General features: G+C 39.6%; 1 protein-coding gene across 4 annotated transcripts in view; it reads right to left on the bottom strand.

The window, feature by feature from the left end:
* Positions 1–10314, bottom strand: part of LOC121925493 (inositol 1,4,5-trisphosphate receptor interacting protein) — a 60244-nt gene extending 49930 nt beyond the window's left edge. For 2 of the 4 annotated variants that reach the window (XR_006102886.1, XR_006102885.1), the window contains exon 1: positions 9916–10314. The gene's annotated coding sequence lies outside the window, so the exon portion shown is untranslated. Of the gene's footprint in view, positions 1–9751; positions 9771–9915 lie in introns of those variants that run through there. The other 2 variants (XM_042457709.1, XM_042457715.1) reach the window with 2 other exon arrangements.
* Positions 10315–20141: the final 9827 nt, after the last annotated feature.

Raw genomic sequence — 20141 nt, 5'->3', positions numbered from 1 at the left:
TGAGGAGCCATTTAAGAATCAAGAGTAAAATCTTTAGAGAAACACCTTATCTACTAAGTAAAGATACAGTTCATGCCTATGATGACGCAGCCTGGTGTTCTTGCAAGCTTATTCCATATTATGCCAGTGATTAGTTTCTGTGGCCTGATGTTACGGCCTGGAAATAATCTACAAATAAATGTATATCAGTCCTCAAGTAGTATTTGCTGGGACAGGCATGAGACTTATGATGCCTTTGGATTTTGTGAAGTTCTTGCTATACTCCAGCCTCTAAAGTCAAGCAACATTTATTTTTAAAACTAAAATGGCTTTTACAGTATTTGCAAAATTAACATGTATAAAAAATTGCGGACAGCAAGCACCATCTTGGAATTGGCATTCTCTTTTCACTTCCACACAGGAGTGCACAGGCCTGCTAAAATGGTATTTGCTTTGGCATATAGATGTACAATCTAAAAAGAAAAAAAGTAAGAATGCACATTTAAATTATGGAGTTACATGAAAATTTATGCTGATCTGATCTATCTAATTTGATTAAGCAATAATGTTGGTATTTAAATTAAGTGATAGCTCTTTGTTGTGGTGTGCCTCCACAAGTCGATTCCAACTTATGGCAACTCTAAGGTGGCCTTCTAATGGGATCTTCTTAGTAAGATTTGTTCAGAGGAGGTTTGCCATGGTGTTCCCCCGAGGCTGAGAGAGTGTGACTTGCCCAGGGTCAGCCAGTGGGTTTCATGGCCAAATTGGGAATCGAACCCTGATCTCCAGTCATAGTCAATTTCCCAAAGCACTATACGACACTGGCTCTAACATGAAATAATTTAGCCATACCTCTTTCAGTGAGCAGATGCTCAGGCCAAATATTCTCCATATGGCCTAAATCTCAGCCTCTGAGGTCTGATATGCCATAAACATATTAACTGGATTGAATGCCACACACCATTACAGAACTAGGAATATAAAGTTTTCAATTGGGCTTGTCTGCAACCATTTTCTGCTTTTTGCACAGAGTATTACTTCTCCTGTCAACTGAAGATGGAAGCTTTGTCCATTCCTACCCAGTCAAGGTATGGATTCTTCCAGCCATATACAAAGCTCTGGGAGGATAATCCAAACAGTACATGTTCTGCAGAAATGGATCTCTGGCATTTTCTACTAAAAGACCTATGGCCTTACAGTGTTATCACTGTCTCTATAAATCCATCTAAGATGATGTATAGAAGATTGCTCCACCAGGAATAAGGTTCAACAAGATTGAACGTTGAAAGTAAAACTGATGCCTGTAAAGTCCAAAGGAAGAGAAATCCCAGTTTAGACAGAGGCAAACTACAAAGGATTCAACGGTTGCAACTTTGATCATGATGTAAGAGGCAGCTGCCAGGAAACCTTGTGCAAAAGTTTGTTTTAAAATGGCATTGGAACATCTATTTCATTGAAGAATTGGCTAAGGAGAGAAGAAACTACTTTTTCAAGATATAGTATGGATAAATGTGCCAATAAAATTCTGGAAGAGAGCCAAAATTAGCAGCATTCTTCCAGTCCATCTGCAGTTTGTAGTTTTTAGAACATGTTAGCCCATGTTTTTGTTTTTTAAATGAAGAACTTTCACCTGGGAGTCAAATCCTTGCCCAAAGCATGTGTTTTGTTCCCATGTGCTGCACCATAAATGTATCTAACATGACCAACTTTTGCTGCTCTCACCCTGCGAACCAGAGGTTGCTGGGTGTCATCTTCAGATTTTGTTTTTCGTTTATTTTCTTCCCAGACTTGGGGGGAGCCCTGCAACCCCCAGAATACAAAATAAAACAAATCCAGCAGCCCTACAGCCTCTGAAAGTGGAAAATAATTATTTTTGTTTGAAAAAATAGGGTGGGAGGTGCAGGGATATTCAAGGCCCAAGATGTGTCCATCACTGCTGTATTGCACTGATCTGTTTTTTCTTGTCTTGTCTTTTCTTTCCCCTTTTTATCATAGAGAAAATTAAGAAAACATAAATGCTAATTAGGCTGAGAAACCAAATAACAAGACCGCCATGTGACATTACGTCTCCATATGTACTTTCTCAGACCTTACAATCTTCCAATGTCCTTTTGTGGGTCTCTCCATGGACAGGCTGCTGAAGATGGATACCTTTTGCAGAGCTGGCACCCTGGCTGTAGAATGCCCTCCCCAAAGAAGCTCACTTGGTGCTTACCTTAATAGCATTTTAGTGTCAGGCAAAGACCTTTCTAATTTCCCTGCCCTGTTCAATCTCTTCCTGCTTTATATTCATTTTTTGTGGGTTATGCTTTTATAGGTGGCTAGTGAGGTGCAGTGCTTGGACCAAGACTCTTGTAGATTAGGGTTCAAATTCCTTTTCAGCCATGAAACCCATCAGGTGATTTTGGGCAAATCACACTCTCTTAGCTTAAGAAGGCAATGGAAAATATCTTCTGAACAAATTGCTGAGGAAATCATATGTTAAAATTGCTACATGTCAGAGTTGACTTAAAGGCATATAACACTATTACATTTTTATATGTTTTTACTGACATGCTACCTGCATTCTAAATTAATTTTTGAATTGTAAGCTGTCACGAAAACTAGGTTATAAAATTAGGTAGTACGACACCATATAAGCATTCTTAAGAGAATCGATAATTTTTTGAGATGTTCTGTTATGGCTTATGAATGGTTCAGAGTACCCAAACTGGCTGAAAAATACTTTCCATTTCCCATTTCCACCCTGTCATGCAAATAGGTTTCTGAAAACAAAGTGGGGGCATGTCAGTCTAATATTCATGAGTCGTTAAGTATTTTAAAAAATAAAGTCACAAAATGAGAGTCTATTGTTATATTCTTGCAAAAGTTTGCTTCAAAACACCCTTCAACTCAAATCTTCCAGGACAGTTCTCAGTGCTTACTCTCACTAAGTGACTGTCATTTTAACTGCCACTTTTACTTCAGGAAACTGACAGACAGGCAGAGCACACTATGAAGAGTAAGAGCATTTAAATTGATTTAGCTAATTTGACATTGCTCCCAATTCTCAAACCATGTAGCTTTCTCACATTTACTGTCCTCTGCACAATGCTCCAGTCTTTCCTATTTGCGTCACATCCTGCTTCACTGTTAAGAAAAATGTAGGCAAGGAGTTTTGCTTATACAGCTGAGCTGGCTGGCACCTACCTCCTCTGGCAGCATCTGAGCCTGGCATCCTAATGCAGCAGTTCCTCCACCCACACCACACCCAAACTGGGCCAACTCCCTACCTAGAGTTCCCAAAACTGGAATAGCTACCTCCTAGAAATGCTATTAAAAACCTAAACTGGAAAATATGTAGCTGGACAGAAACTTTTTTTACTTTATGATTTAGACACACATTCTTGCACACACCAATGGCAAATGTTTTTAGAAAAGGATGCTTATCTTTCTTTGGCTTATGCATGTTTCATTTGACTAAGACATGTGAACAGGTTGATGGTACTGTAATACACAAAGACAAAATTTGGAAGTAACATGTTATGAAATAACAAGATTTTCACACCAGTGCTTACTGTGGGGTTCATGCAGTGGTATCACCCCGGTGATACCACTGCATGAACCTTGCCTAGTGATGCCACTGCATGAAATTACACATCATCGTAACATGCATGTGTAGCAGTTCTTTCCACTATTTGGCAGCTATCATGCCTGGGAGGGCTATTTTTTACCAGTGAGAAGGAAGGGAAAAATTCAGACCACGGAGAAGCAGTTGGTTTCAGCTTGATGGGGGCGGGGGAACTAGTGTATACTCTTGAATGGAGTGCACTTGCCTTTTCCTTCTTACCACAGCAGCTGGATCTTCATGGTCTGAATCAACTCCGTTCCTTGGGCATGACATCTGCCAGGAGTGGGATGTTTTTCTGTGGTATTCAAGAGAAAGAGAATAGCCCACCACATCCTATCCAAAAAAGATCTCACATGCTTTTAAGTCACTAGCAGGATGCCGGCCTATCAGTAATAATGCTACCCATGCTCTTTTTGGAGGGATGAGAACATAGTGGCAAGTATTTACTCGATAAGTTTGTCGGGCCGAAAATCTTTTGGAGACATTTTCCAGTTTTCCTTTTCCAGGCTATTTTCTAGACTTTATTGATGGATCCCCAAAGAAATTAATCATAGAATCACAGAGCTGGAAGAGATGCCAAGGGCCATCCAGTCCAACCCTCCAGCCATGCAGGAACTCACAATCAAAGCAGCCTTGACAGATGACCATCCAGCTTCTGTTTAGAAACCTCCAAAGAAGCAGACTCCACTACACTCTGAGAGTGTTCCACTGTGAGGAATACAGACTGTGATGTGTCTGTATGCCCATGTGTTAATGATAGGAATCCACTTTAAAAGAAATCTACACAAAGAAAAACATACTTTTAAAAGGCAATTCCTCAAGCTTTCCATAAAATACAAAATGTGATTTCCTTTAATCCAATCTTTGATCATTAAACCCATCAGCTCCCTCCAACATCTACTACTAATAGTTCTGTTTAGATGCTTCCAGGTAGCTGCTCCAACTCTAATGCTTTTGTGAGTGCCGGTTGTCCCAGACACAACCAGACTGAGGACCACATTGATAAAGCTGTTGTCATCACTACTAATTTAAATGGAGCAGATGATCTGCACTGAGTAATATCCTACCAGATGCCATTGTTTCAAGCCTCAATATATAGCATTAGCTGCTGTTTGAGGATCTTGTTGTTATTGTGTTCATAGTGCAGGCAACAGAAAATCTGTAACAAGACCAGGCACACCATGGTGAGAGTTGTTCTGACTGGTGAGTATGAGGAGCGACCAGCCTTCCTATTTACTTTGAAACTGCACAGGTAGGTGAAGATTGTCCCAGTGGCAGCTGTACAGAACCTGGGCTCCCTTCCCAGCTCTAAGGAAGAGAAGAGCCCAGGGAAAGGAGATTGTTTGGAACCAAACTAGCATATTCTCTCTTGTCAGTTTCTCCAGAGGACAAAGCTATCAGCTAAAAGGCCAGACAAAGACAAAGAAAAATTATAGCCCTTTTTCTATGAAGGCCAAACTATTTGAGACACTGTGGAAGATCCACAATGGAAAAGGTTGCTGTTGTTGTTTTAAACCTTATAAAGTAGCCATTGGGGCTCCAACTTTAATCAAAGTGATTGCTTTGGGGAAAGATAAACCTTCCCACCTCAGTTGCCTGACTAGAGAAAACACAGAGACAACTTTTAATCTAATGGTAACTTCTCCTGTTGAATTTCTACTTTGCAGCCACAAAAACACTTTGCCAAAAGCAAACATTTTCAACTGCACAACTGCAGATACTCCACCTGCCTATCTACTTCTTTGACAGAAGTATCAAAGATCAGGGAGGGTCCCTACTATTGTTCTGTAGAAACTAAAGAAATGAAAAGGGCGTTCCTACAGAAGGGAGAAGTCTTTGTTCACAGAAAGCAGCCCAGCCCACAGACAATCAGAATACACCTAACATTACAAACCTTTAGTATATTCATTTGGAAGTATGTATCTATGGACTCAGTGGGATTGCCTTTCAAATAAAGCTAGGCAGAACCCTCATAAACCTATCTGACCCAAAAGGGGAGTTCAGTTTAAGGAAACAACTGCAGTAGGAAAGTATCGTAGCTAAGCATCCCCCAAACCTTTTCCATTAATATACCGTAAGCATGATTGTCAAGATGTACTGTATACACACACATATAAGTCTAGAAATTTAGGTTAAAAATTGACCAAAAAAACCTGAGTCAATTTATCCATGGGTCAATGTAAGTATTGTACTTTAACTCTTTATTTCTTAAAAAGGAACCATCCCCTGTTGAAAGGCAAGAGTGTAATCTGTCTTGGAAGTACTGGCCCTGCTCTACTATCTCATCCATCCAGCATTTAGTATGAGCACAAACAGCTACGCCTGCTGGAATTTTGTTTTTTGTTTGCATTGTTTTCCTTTGCTTCATTCGTTACATCCTTTGTTACACGCCCCTAAGTTTTACCCTTAACTGATCTATGGGTCAAAACAAAATCCATCATTTTGGCCCCAAAACCTGCTCTCGACTTATGCATGAGGTTGACTTATAGTCGATTATATGTGGTAGTTACAAACATTTCTGCATCAAATGATATGTCCTGCCCTAGATTTCCCCAGCCATCTACACTTGTTTTAAACTGTCTTTAGAAGTTTTATACAACAGTGTGCCCTTTGTTTACGCGGGGGATACATTCCGGACTCCCCCATGTAAAACAAATAACGTGTATGCTTGAACCCCATTTAAATGAATGGGGCTTGTGCATGTGGTGGCATGGCGGTGCACGGCCCATTTGTCCCTATGGGATGCGCCACCCATTCCTGAAATCCGCATAAATCCGCCCGCATATGATGCAGGCGCACTGTATATTGTTTTGATGCCTATACCCTGCCTGAGATTTTTTAATGTAGCACAAAGGATAGAAATATCACTTTAAATTAAAGTCGTTATAAGAAAAAAAATAGTACATATAAATCTTGTTTTGTGTATAACATTTTGCTGCCTGTTTGTGAAATAAAACACACCAGAAACCTCTGCTTCATCAGTATCTCTAGATAAATAAATGTGATTGCATGTGCAATGGTAGAGAAGATAATCACATGTTTCAAATAAAAACACAAATATCTGTTTTTCACACAGACAATCACACATCACATACTGGCTCCATAGTGGTCAACCAGCAAACACATCTGAGAAGCCTAAAACCAAAGCATAAGGCATTTTCCATTGTTGCCTTGCAACAAGCCATTTTTATATCCCTAACACTTCTGAAGATTCCCGATAGCAAGAATAAGTTGCTGACATACAGTTTACCCTAAGACACATTCCATTCCAGAGTTATGAGTAATTGCACTTATGTTGACTTTTGCTCCATGTAGTATGACCATCATGAAGGGTTGTGAAAGCTAAAATACAGTTCATTGGTCCAAGTGGTTGTGAACTCCTGGTCGCATATACCAGAACAGATACAAAGACATAACCTGATTATGGATTCAGAACTATAACTTCACTATTATCAAGGACCATCGATTGGGTAAAGTATGATGGCTACTCATAACCAAAAAACTGGATATCTCAAAGGTGTTACACAACTGGCAATGATCTCTGTGGTGAGGTGTTATGGAAAGACCTTGTCCTGATTTGTCCTGGTTAGATTTGACAAAATCCATCATATTGAAGCTATGATATATTCTAGCCAACGTATTCTGTCTACTTTTAGATTAATTTTGGTGACATTTTGCTGAAAACTTGGTAGAGAACCTGGTGCTTTGCCTCAGGGCATACAACTCCAACTTCTGCCAAATTGGAGGTTTGCAAGCAGACCTTTCTCAACAATCCTTTCCCTGCAGTAATCACAGGTGTTTCCTTGAATCCCTAGAAATGCTTTTAAACAATGCGTTGTTTTTAAAGAAAATTTTAAAAAGAATTTTTTAAAAAATTAAAATTTATTTTTTTTAAAAAAATAAAACATTGAAATTTGAAATTTTAATTTAAAAAACTTCTGGGGCCTCTCCTTTCTCCTCCTACTGAGTTTCCCGAAGTTTAAAAGCAGCAAAATTTTGCGGCTCTTTGCACAGGTTAATGTCAAAGTTGTGTGATGTAGTCTGAAAACAATTCCACTCTTGAGATATATTTGGGGATTTAAACCCTGTTTATCCATGGGATTTGGGCACTTCCCTTCCGTGTGATGAACTCCTAACTTGACTATCTTGTTCTAATCAGGCAAATATCTTTTGTTCTCCAGATTCTTTTAGGTTTCAAACATCTGAGCTTTTAATGGACTTGATCTTTTTTATATTGCAATTTCTATGGATGCCTGTTTAAAGAAAGGCTCTGTTAGTCAAGAAGCTTTCCTCCCGAATAAGCATACAGAGAACTGCAGTCTTAATTGCCATTTTCTCACTTTGACTCACTTTATTTTAGTGTAACGTTTACTGTTATGGTGAACCCATGTTGCTCTTGGAATCATTTGGCTCAATGACAGTGTATGAAAACATAACATTTAAAAGGAACAACAAATAATTAAGCAAAGCAAACGGGGAAAACAGGAAGCTACATGTAGCTAGAGAGGGGGTAAAATGAGAGCCTTGCTCTCCCCAAAAAGAAGTTTTCCTTCAACCCCAAATTTCAGCCAGTGTGGAATAGTAGCTTCAGTGTTGGACTATGACTCTGGAGGCCAGGGTTCGAATCCCCACTTGGCCATGGAAACTCACTGGGTGGTGTTAGATGAGCCACAGTCTCTCAGCTTCAGAGGACAGCAATGGCAAATCCCTTCTGAAGATACTTGCCAAGAAAACCCTCTGATACGTTTGCTTTAGGGTTGCCTTATGTCCAAAACAACTTGGAGGCACACAACAACAAGAACTACAACAACCCAAATTTCTAGCATTGCTTCAAACTTCACAGTTTTGTAATACAGTTTACACATCCGAAGAAAAAAGGCAAGCAAAGTTCCCAAGAAAGAAATGCAAATACAGAAAACATGAATTATAAGTGTGTTTCACAGTGTAAGGCCAGAAATCTGGCTATTGAGGGATAAGGTCATTTCAGGCCATACAATTGTTATGTAGGGGGGCAAGGGCATCCTTTTGTCCCTCTCCTTGTAGCTACACAACTGGCCCAGGGTGAGCATATGTCCTCTCTGCAAAGGAGGACAGGGCACCCCAAAATGTAGGATGACCAAGAGGAATGTAGGACATGACCAAATAAAAGCTTAAACCACTCATATAGATATAAAGTCATGACCCTAAGTCATGCTCAAAATGGAGGACGTTTTGGAATTCTTCCTGGACAGAGGAGTTTATCACACTGGGGTTGATTTTGGCATTAAGGAGAGATCAAAGTGCATTTAAAGCATCCCACAAATGAAGTGGAAATGACAAGCAATTGAGCGAATGATTATCACACACAATTACACAAATAAAGCAATATTGGAAATGTACTGTTGCTGAAATCCTGACAGTAAAAAGATGTGTGTTAACGCTTCCTTATGACCACTTTAATGGTGGGTTTTGTGCGAAGTTGTGTGAAACTGTTATGCGTAATTACATGATTTTTTGGGGGGCAACCACAGGATAAACACCCAATCTCCTTCGTGGGATAAACTCCAGAAGGTTGAAATGGAGGACATGTCCTGGAAAAGGAGGTCCTCTGGCCATCCTGGACTGGCCTCCTGAGAGCCAACATTTCCTTGGAGCAAGAGCAGCAGCTCAGTCAGTGATGCCTCCCATCCCTGGCAAAAATATGCCAACCTCCAAAAGCCCAGATACTGTCCCTTAGCTGTCTCAAGAGTTTTAGAAAAAGGTGGTGGCTTTAAATACTTTGAAGCACCTGGGATTCTGTTTCTGATCCCCATCTTGAAGTTCTTGAACTCACTCCAAAAACTATCATCTATCACATTATCAAAAACTATTTTAAAAGGGTTGTTTCGGAGGGGTTGGGGAGTAGATACTCCACCTGAGAGCCAGCTTTGAGGGTTGGACTCTGGCTCTGGAGCCCAGGGTTCGAATCCCTAATGGCCCACTGCACCCTTTAGGTGACCTTAGGCAAGTCACACTCTCTCAGCCTCAGAGGATGGCAAAGGCAGACCCCCTCTGAAGAAACCTTGCCAAGAAAACCCCATGATAGGGTCGCCATAAGGACTTGGAGCCACACAACAACAACAACAGCAGCAGCAACAACAACAAAGAAACCATACTTAAGTTTTCTTGAGAAAGTGGACAAACCAGATGCATCTTTTAGGCTGAAGGTCCTTTTTGGGTGCAGACTTTGTTAACCCCCCTCCCAAGCCTCTCTTGTATCCCAAGAGAAGGGGGCTCTGGCTGGTCCTCCCCCTTGAAAAAGAGCCCTCTGAGGGAAGAAGCAAAGGGACCCCCAGGGGGCTACTCACAGCGTCCCCCCTCCAGCTGCCTTGCTTCTCCTCCCCTAGGAGCTTAATCCCTGCATCCTCCTCGGAGACAGAAGAGGCCAGCAGCAGAGCTACAACTTCTGCTACTTTCCAGTTTACTCATTTCCTGCAGGGAAGAGGAGGAGGAGAGGCCGGCTCTTGCTCGCTCCCCCCGTCGAGGTGGAAACTCTCCCTCCCTCCGCCTCCAAGGGAAGAAGGGGCCAAGAAGAAGGCACAGCCCTGGCCAGCCCCATAGAGGAGGACTTAAGCAGGGGGCAAGCCCAGGGACCACGCTCCTCTCTCCTGGTGGTCTCTTTCTTCTTAGGATTTCTTCTTTTTACTTCGTGTTTCTTCTTCTTTGTTCTTGTTATTTATCCTTCTTTCTTCTTTTCTTCTTGTTGTCTCTTCTTGTTTCTTTCCCCCCTTGTTTATTCTTTTCTTATTGTTGTTGTTTCTCTTTGTTTCTTCATTTCTTCTGGTTGTCTCTTCTTTTTCTTGTTTCTCTTTGTTTCTTCTTTCCTTCTTGTTGTTTCTTCTTGTTTCTTGTTGTCTCTTCTTGCTCCTTTTTCTTGGTTTTTCTTTTCTACTTGTTTCTTCTTGTCTCTTCTTCTTTCTTCCTTTCTTATTTCTCTTTTTTTCTTTTCTTGATTCTTCTTTTCCTTGTTTCTCCTTGTTTCTTCTTTTCTTCTTCTTCTTTTCTCTTTCTTGTTTGCTTGTTTTGTCTTTCCTGTTGTTTATTCTTGTTTGTTTCTCCTCCTCCTCCACTTTTTTATTTTTTAAAAATAAAAGACCACTCCTGGTTTTCTGATACACAGAAACCCCTGAAGGGTGCAAAGGGATCTTGTAGCGCTGGAGGAGAAAGAAATGTGAAGGATTGGCCTCCTTCACCATCTGCTGAAGCAGACCCATTTACAAAAGCTTTATCCTACAAACTTCTTTGTGTCTCCAAAGTGCTACAAGATCCCTTTGTGTATTGATTTTCCAGACTAAATCCCAAAGCTTTTGTGCAAAAACTTAAGCTGCCCCATAGAAATTGTTGACAATTTCCAATAAGGTAGGATCTGAAGGAGAATACTGTATAAAGCAGACACCCTTCAGTCCTCCCTGTTGTGCAAAGGAAGGAGTAAAGCAACAACTTTCCAGAGTTGGCTCCTTGTGGAATTTTTTGTAGCCCTGAAACTGAGTTGTTTGAGAGCCCACACAAACCTTGCTTAGTGTAAACATTGCTCTCTTTCATCTCCCAATCAAAAAGTCAGGAAAGCCTCTTTTCCCCTTTAAAAAATATCTTCTAGGTACTCATATTTCATCTTGAGCTTGTTTCCAAAGCTAAGAATTTGGATGTTCAAAACACTGACTCAAAACTCCCCAGTGAGTTAACTTTACGGAAGTCACTGTTGTTCTGCTCAATCTACTAGGCAGAGTCTGTAGGTCCCAAAATACCCCAAGCTCTTTGGAAGGAGATACAAAAAAGGAGACAAACGGAAATGCCTTACAGCAGATTTTGATTCACAGCCAGCATGGTGTCACTGCTCAAGTATGGGACTGGGACTTTGTTGTTGTTGTCAGCTGCCCTGAAGTCGACCTCAACTCATGGTAACCCTGTGGAGGAGACCTCTCCCTGTCCTCCACTGCTCTGCTCAGGTCTTGCACATTTAGGCCCATGACCCCCATGACTGACTCCATCCATCTAGTGTGCAGCCTTCCTCTCTTTCTGCTGCCTTCTACCTTTCCTGGCATTATTGTCTTTTCCAGTGATTCATACCTTCTGATGATGTGGCCAAAGTACGACAGCTTTAGTTTCAGCATCTTTGCTTCCAGGGAGAGTTTGGGTTTGATCTGCTCAATTGGTTGTCTTTTTCACCATCCAGGGTATCCTCAGTGCTCTTGTCCAGCATCCCATTTCAAATGAATTAATTTTCTTTTTATCCACTTTCTTCACTATCCAGCTCTCACATCCGTACATAGTGATGGGGAATAGAATGGACTGGACAATTCTAACTTTAGTGTTCAGCTTTCTTTGAAAGCTCACGCCGAACGAGCCTCGAAGAGAAACAACAAAGCAGAAAGAACGGCAACCTGGAAACATCACCCAAGGAGACTTTCTGCTGTGCTTTCTGCAACCGGACCTGTTTATCCCAAATTGGCCTTTTTAATCATCAACGCGCTTGTACAAAGCGCGGGATGAGTCCTTCCTGAATCTTCGTTCGCGAAGCAAAGCCAGAGAGAGAGAGAGAGAGAGAGAGAGAGTGAGTTCAGTTGTATATGTTTACTCTTTAGGATCTTGTCTAGTTCTTTTATGGCTGCCCTTCCCATTCCTAGTCTTCTTATTTTTGACTGCAGTCTCCGTTCTGATCAGTGTTTGATCTGAGAAATGGTAACCTATTTTGCCTATTTTGATTGCCTCATTATCTAGATTGAATTTATGTAGATCCTGTGTGGTCATTATTTTTGTTTTTGTTTATGTTCAGTAACAAGCCTAGCTTTTGCACTTTCTTCCTTTAGGAGATCCAAATTTAAGTCCCCACTGGGCCATGAAACTCTCTCAGCCTTGCTTACCTGATAGGGTTATTCTGAGGACAAAATGAGGAGGGGAGCCAAGTGCTTGAGTCCAGTGGGGGAAAGGCAGGATAGAAATGTAATGGATAAATAAATAATAAATTAAAGTGCTAAAATGAATGTAAAGTCATGTCAGTTTGGTCGGTGAGCCAAGAGACCTAAATTCTGCTCTGCCAAGTGCCATGAAATTACTGGCTGGGCTGCCTGTGAGCAAGTCATTATCTTAGCCTTGCTTTCCTTCTCTGTGAAGCAGAAGCAGAAATAATAATTGATGAAAGCAATAAGGGTTATAATCTGCCCATTAACAGCATGATCAAATGCAAAAATTATTAGGCATATCTCAGGCTATTAAATTCAGGAGATTTAAGTGTGCCTAATTTCATCAGATTGGACTTTTAAGTGGTATTCTCCTATGCACAAATAAGGAATCTGTGGCACTCTTAGCTGAACAAATTTATTAATGTCATATGCTTTCCTGCACTAGGGCCCACTTCATCAGATACAAGCTACTAAAACTAGGCCCCATTCGCTCTGTTAAGCTTATTTAAAAACAAAAACTTTAGTCCGGCTTTTATCTTTCTAAAAGAAACTGAAGATAACTTATAACATACTTTAATACTACATCACATAATACATTAAGCACCCATTATAAAATAGCAGCATAATAATAAATAAAAGTTAACAAATGCAAGAGTGCCTACTCTAACATAATAGTTTATGTGCATTTTTGTTTTGTTACTGAATATTTAACATGCAGTCAGCATGAATGTCAATGAAGAATTAGGCTTCTGAATTTATCAGTTTGATTTGGCTTGTGAGGAGATCTTGGGAGAAAGATGGGATATAAAATGATGATGATGATGATCCACACTGCAGAAATAATTCAGTTTGACACTGCTTTAACTGCTGTGGCTCAATGCTAGGGAATTCTGTGAACTGTAGTTTTGTGAGACATTTGGCTTTCTCAGTCAGAGAGCTCTGGTGCCACAATAAACTATAATGCCCAGGATTCCCTAGCACTGAGACAGCACAGTTAAAGCAGTTTCAAATTGGATTACTTCTGTAGTGTGGATTGGACCATAGATTGTCCATTGGTATGGGGGATTTTTGAATAAGCATCTAAACCAGCAGCAGCAGCAGCACTTCTGACCTGTAGTATGAACAGTGGTCTACCTTGTAGGACTGTTGTTAAGCTTCTTATCTCAACACAGCCCACAGCAATGAGGTATGAAAGTACAGTGTAAAACTGTAATACAGATGTATACAGTCAATCAAGGAAGCCATGGATCTGAGAGTATAAGACATGAGCAAGGCTCTTAATGGCCAGGATTGTCGGAGGTCTCTCTTTCACAGAATCACTTTGAGTAAAATTGACTTGACATCAAATACAACAACAAATACAACACATTTGTTCTGCATTACTGTCCCATCAAACTTGTAATGTGGGAGTAAAGGCAGTGGATAAAACTGTGGTACTCAGGTTGCATGAGTTCCTCCCTCCAGTTTTAATTCCCATGCCTAGATTCTCCATCTATTTCTTGCTGAAAAGCCAATGCAGCAACAATGCGTTACCCCGTGTTACAAATAAATTATTTAAATATCAATTATGTTTGTACTCAGGACAAGAGGCTACTATTAGAACAGAATATGGACACACAGAATGGTTCCCGATCAACAAATAGGTCAGGAAAGGATGTGTTCTATCACATTACTTGCTGTAGAAAACATCATATGCAGAGCAGGTTTAAAACTGTAATAGCAGGAGAAACTGTAATACATACAGTGTGACAAGCTAGTGTGCCCCTTTAAGAAATGACTCAAAAGAATAAAATAGTCCAGGCTTAATAGCTTAGAAAGTAAATGAAGTGTATCAATTTATTTTTGTAATTCTAGCAGTGAATCAGCTTAAAGAAAGCTGTTTTTCAAATAAGAAACAACGAAGAAATTATATTAGAAAAATGAGAATGATCAAGGATGTAAGAGTTATCCATATCAAGAAAGGCTAATGCGTTTCAAGTGCTTTTAGGGTGTGTATTTTTAGGAACAAAGCTGGGAGGAAGCTAAGCAATTTAACTATAATTCTATAGCTGAATAGTGCCACCTAGTGTTTCTTGCAATTAAAATATAACATATAAGCAAGCACTTTTTGTTCATATCTTACAAATGGTCAGTGAATCCTTTCCACAGTTTGCCTTTTCAGTGGTACTGAACTTCATCTGAGCCATAGCAATTTTACCTTAACACACATCACAGAACTAACACATTTACCAAACAACCATCCAAATGCTGCTGGTCTGAATTTGGATGACCAGATCCATAGTGTAAGCAATACCTAGTATCTGAATCTCTTAAGTCTAAATTCACTGCTAGTAACAACTGGAGCAGATCAGCTGAAATTATAGGATTTGTCTGTGTGTTTTCTTAACATTCTGCAATTGATTTCACAGTTGGGATGAGCAATTTAATTTAGCTCTTACTTTGCTTTGCGTTCACTCTGCTCCTTTATAGAGCCATCTTCATTCTAAAAACTTTGCACATCATTGAGACCCTGGATACCATAATTACATTATTATAGGGCTGCAGTTATTTCATCATGTAATTAATAGGCTGCAGTTATTTCATCGTGCCTAAATAGCCTAAAGGCACCAGATCCTGTCTGAACCTGGAAACTAAGGAGAGCCAGCCCTGGCTAGTACTTATATGGGTGACTTCCAACAAATTCCAGGTGCTGTAGGGTTTATTTCAGAGGAAGAAAGTGGCAAATCCACCTCTTGAGTTTTGCTTGCCTAAGAAAACCTTATGAAATTCAGGCAACTTCAAGGCATGTGCACACAGTTATTTCATCACTAATGAGACAACCACAGTGAGATCAAAGGGAGGCTGTTATATTTTGAAAGAGATGAAAGCTCTCTCTATAACTAATATTTTAAAACATGAGTAGTGGTGGTGGTTAGGCTTTTCAGATGTTCCAGTCCAGTTCTGAGCCTGAAGCACTAAGATCCAGTAAGTGGAGTAAAAAAAGTACAATTGATGAGTTAAAAGTTAATATTTGGAGAAGTCCTATTCCTAATGGAGAGTATGAAGAAGAGGAAATCCATGCATTAAAGCTTAAAATGACTTGGTGTTAACTGCAATGAAAAGCAGTGGCCCACAGTCATGTTTACATTTAGAATTAGCAGCTGTTTTTGTCTTAAGGAGCTGGTGCATTTCATTTCATAGAAGAAAGCTATGGAGCTTATAAAAACCCACTGTGGTTTTATATGGAGTGGAGTGGTGGGAGTTCATTCTCCATATTTTTCTGAGATAAACTAATTACCCCTTCCTTTTCCTTTCATGAGATAAGAAAAGAAGCATGACAGTGACCAATGACGGCACGTAACAAGACAAGAGAAAGGAAGAGCAAAACTGTCTCAATTGTCTCCTGGAAAAGTGGTTCATGAAGCACAGGACTGGACTGTAGCAAAGACCAATAGGAAGAGCTGAGGGTTAGCTCTTGAAGCAAGGCAAAATGGATGGCTGAGGCTAAAGTTGCTTTGTCTATTAAGATGAGGGGTCCTCATTTCTGCTGCACTGTTTGTAGGTCCATTTGAAAGAGTTATTCCCCCCCCCCTTTCCCTTTTACTCTTCTTTTCACGAGGAAAACATTTGAGACTTTTCCAGATAAGTTGTGATAGTAATTTAGTAGACAAAAGATTAACTTGTATGTGAATTCTTATCTTACCCTTTTAAATGGTGTGTGCATTCTTCCTTTATCACTCATGACATGCCTTCTTTTCTTTGCCCACTCATTCTGAATTTCAGGTTTGCCTGATCAGATAGCTGTAGGCATAGTAGCTTTCTAAAAATGTAATCAAATTCCATTAACGAAAACCCATTTGGTTTAACATAATTGTGTTAAGAGCTTTTAATGTTTGTTTAAATTCCAAAATGTCAAGAAATGGCAGTTATTATGCATGATGGGTCATGCCTGTAACAAACATTATTTACACAATATAAGGTATGGTAATCTTTGTTGTGTTGTTATTTGCTGACAAGTCAGCTTCAAAGTTTGGCAGTATGAATGAGAAACTGCCTTGAGTCCTGGTCACCCGCAGCCTTGCTTTGGTTTTCCAAACGAAGGGCTGTGGCTTCCTTGATTGAATTAATCTACCTGCAATGTGGTCCTCCTCTCTTTACCAAACATTATCTCATTTTCTAATGAGCCGTGTTGCCTCATGTGTATGATAGCCTTGGTTTGTTTATTTTGGCATCTAGTGAAAGTTCAAGCTTGATTTGCTCTGGGACTCAATAATTTGTCTTGGTATCCTTGGTATCCAAGGTACTGACCTCTAGGGCCACATTTTAAATGAATTGTTTCTGTTCCTGTCATCTTTCTTTACTGTCCCTCTTCCACAGTCATATAGAAAAATCAGAAATACTATGGTATGGATGATCCTGATTTTGGTATTTAATGTCTTTATCTTTGAGGATCTAATCTAGTTCCTTCATAGCTGCCTATTCGAGTCTTAAATGATTTTCTAATTTATTCACCGCAGTCTCCATTTTGATTAGTGACTGACCCAAGATTTAACAAACCTTTAACTATTTCAATATTTTCACTACCTATTTTTAAGTTATGTAAATAATTTGTGGTCATAAATTTTGTCTAATATGCAATTGTAACCACACCTTTTCACTTTCTTTCTTAACTTTCATCAATGGCTGTTCCAGGTCTTTGCTATTGTCTGCTAGTAATATGGTGTTGTTTCTATATTTTAAATTGTTGATGTTCCTCCCCTCAACTTTTATACCTCCTTTCTCTGAATCAAATTATTTATTATTTATTACCCTAATGAATTGGGTAACAAAATGTTGCCTTTCTGACTGCCTTTCCAATGGAAAACCATTCTGTTTATCTATATTGTCCTGATAGTAGATTTTTGTCCAGAGTATAGCTTTGCATCAGGACAATCAGATGTGGCACATTCATAGAGGAAACCATTATTTCTCCTGAGCTACACAATCAAACTCTTTGCTATAACCTAAAAAGCACAGATGGATTTTCTTCTGAATTTTTTTGGTGCGTTCCATCATCCAGCATATGTTTGCAATATCATCCCTCATGCCTCTTCCTTTACTGAAACCAACATGGATTCTGGCCCTGTTTCTGTCACTTTTTTACTTTTGCTTCTTGTCTGTCTTTAACTGTTTGGAGAGTTTCATTGATTATCCAGTAAGTAATTTCTTTCTTTTTAATGTGCAAAGGCATCTTGTAGAACCTTTGAGACACATGAACTTTCATAGACAGGAGTTTACTTCGTCAGATACAAAAGCTCATGCTACCAGCTTCTTTCTTTCTGTTAATCGCAAAGGTGCTACAAGATGCCTTGGCAAACTGATTTTCCAAACTAACCTGACAGACTTGCCAGACAGGTGAGAAAGAGCAGCCCGAGTCCACTCCAGCTGCAAGTGGATTGGGCCCACACTTACCGCATGGCCTGCTCTGAAAGTGGGCCATGGCCACAGGGCCCACTCAGCACTGCCAGGAGCTGGATTATCCCAGCTTCTTTTTGCTCCGGTCCAAAGGGCAGCTTTGGGCTGTGTTGGAGGCATGCGTTGGTTGAATGCCATGCCTCCAAAGTAGCTGGAAGCTGCTTCTTTTGGCTCGTCTGTTCAGGGCCAAGTAGGTCTTTTAATTCTTTCTACCTTGGGTTCCATGCTGAATGAAAGGTGGCAAAAAATAAAATAAAAATAAAAATAAGAAAGAGACCTTGAGCATATTTTCAGTTCACACAATGTAGATTGGATGCTGATAGCCGTGTAAAGAAGCAGTGTCATCTACATCAAATCAACAGAGAGTGATCAAATTAATTAATGTGGATTTTAATGTAATTTTTAGTTAAATCAAGACATTTCGGAAGCCTGCTAGATAATACATTTTGGCAAATAATCTCTACAAAGTAAGATCAAAAGAAGAGAAGATAAAGAAAAACTGAACAAATATTTCTATCTGTAAAATAAGTTCTTGAGCCTTATGGATTTTGATAAAATGCACTTCCCTGGCTATAGTTTCTGAAATAGAATGGAAACAAATTGTTCAGTAAAAGGGAATGTTTCTGAGAATATATAAAAATAACATAAATTAAGATTCTAGTTATGAAGTTTATTATCACAGGGTGTGCAATCACTTCATAAATGTTAATTACAGCCTGATCCATAAACCATTTATGCTCTGCTGCTTGCATTTAAACCTATTAAAAGTGAATTAAATTTGTTCCAGGCTGAGCCTAGCATTAAGGCATGTGCGCTTTCTGTTTTGTGGCTCAAATTAAATCCCCCTCCCTTCCACTGGCTTTTCTCATTCCTCCACAATTTCCCCAGCCAATCTTAAATCCCATCTTGCTTATTCTGAGAGAAAGTAATCCGACAAGTACTTGGTTTCTTAGTTATTTAGTTATTTGTACACTAGTAGTGGGGTCTGCAGAGATGAGAGACATTCCCTCCAATTCTAAATGTATTTATTCATTGTTCTATATACAGAAAGATGCACATCCAACCAAAGTAGAATGAACACTTCTATTGAGACTGCCATACCTGGACTCTCTGTACTGTTCTCCAGAAGAGCTTTCTGGAACAGCAAGCTACTCTGATGAATGCTGCTTGTTCCAATCTGATGGTGATGCTTCTGAAAATTTCTTACAAGGAAAAACTCACAGTGTACTGGCTTTTGGAAGAGAAATGGATGGATAGGGATGTGAAGCTGATGGTAACAGCAGTGCAATTTGTTAAAGGAGAGAGGCATTACATGGCATGAAGGGAATCAGAGAAAATAGAGTGCTACAGCTGCAGATAGAAAACACATTCTGGACATCATGTCTACTTCCTAGGACACAAAAGATGTAAATCTTGTATAGATTTCTCAGAGATCAATTCTGCTTATCTTGATAGACCTGGTGCCCAAGCTACCTGAAGTGACAGACCCATTCTCTGAAACTACAGACCCATTTTAAAATATACAAAACGTGAGGTTCCTAATTAACATCTGCACAGTTCAAAATTCAAGTAATCTACTGTATAGTATAACATGGTAATAACCAATGTTTCCAAGATGAAAGAAATAATTATATATCACTGCACCCTGCCCATTTTCCCACAAAAAATCCAGAAACCAACAACAAAATGCAAAGAACAAATAAACCCAGGGATATGTTTCTTTTTCTGGAAACTTCATCTAAGTTTCAGGGCTCCCTTAATTATATACTGTATATCAAAACTAAAAATTGACCTCTAGCCAGAAAGCAAGGTGGTGAACTAGAGCTTTTGCTGGATGAAGCCATCCTAAGAACAGTCCATTCTCCTGATAACAATTTGGATGAACTACAAAACAGAGCTGATGTTAAGGAACATAACAACAACATGGTTATATTGTATACATCGAATTGCCTTTTTATACTGTTCACAAACTGCAGTTGGTTAAGAATACACCTGATTCCCTCCCCGCTTCTTAAGTTTTACCTTCGTTTGATATCCTGTAATGCTTTTAGATTGCTTCCTAATTTTATTATAACAGGGTCTTTTAGCTGTACAGTATTTTATATCATTTTGTATATATACAGACTGCTTGGAATGTGCGCTTGCCCTGAAAGGTAGTGTATAGATATATGAAATGAATGAGTGATTTCCAGAAGGACAGT

The sequence above is a fragment of the Sceloporus undulatus genome, chromosome 3 (assembly GCF_019175285.1).
Source record: "Sceloporus undulatus isolate JIND9_A2432 ecotype Alabama chromosome 3, SceUnd_v1.1, whole genome shotgun sequence".
NCBI lineage: Eukaryota > Metazoa > Chordata > Lepidosauria > Squamata > Phrynosomatidae > Sceloporus > Sceloporus undulatus.
The sequence above is the reverse complement of the archived record's forward strand: the minus strand, read 5'-3'. Positions and strand labels throughout refer to the sequence as shown.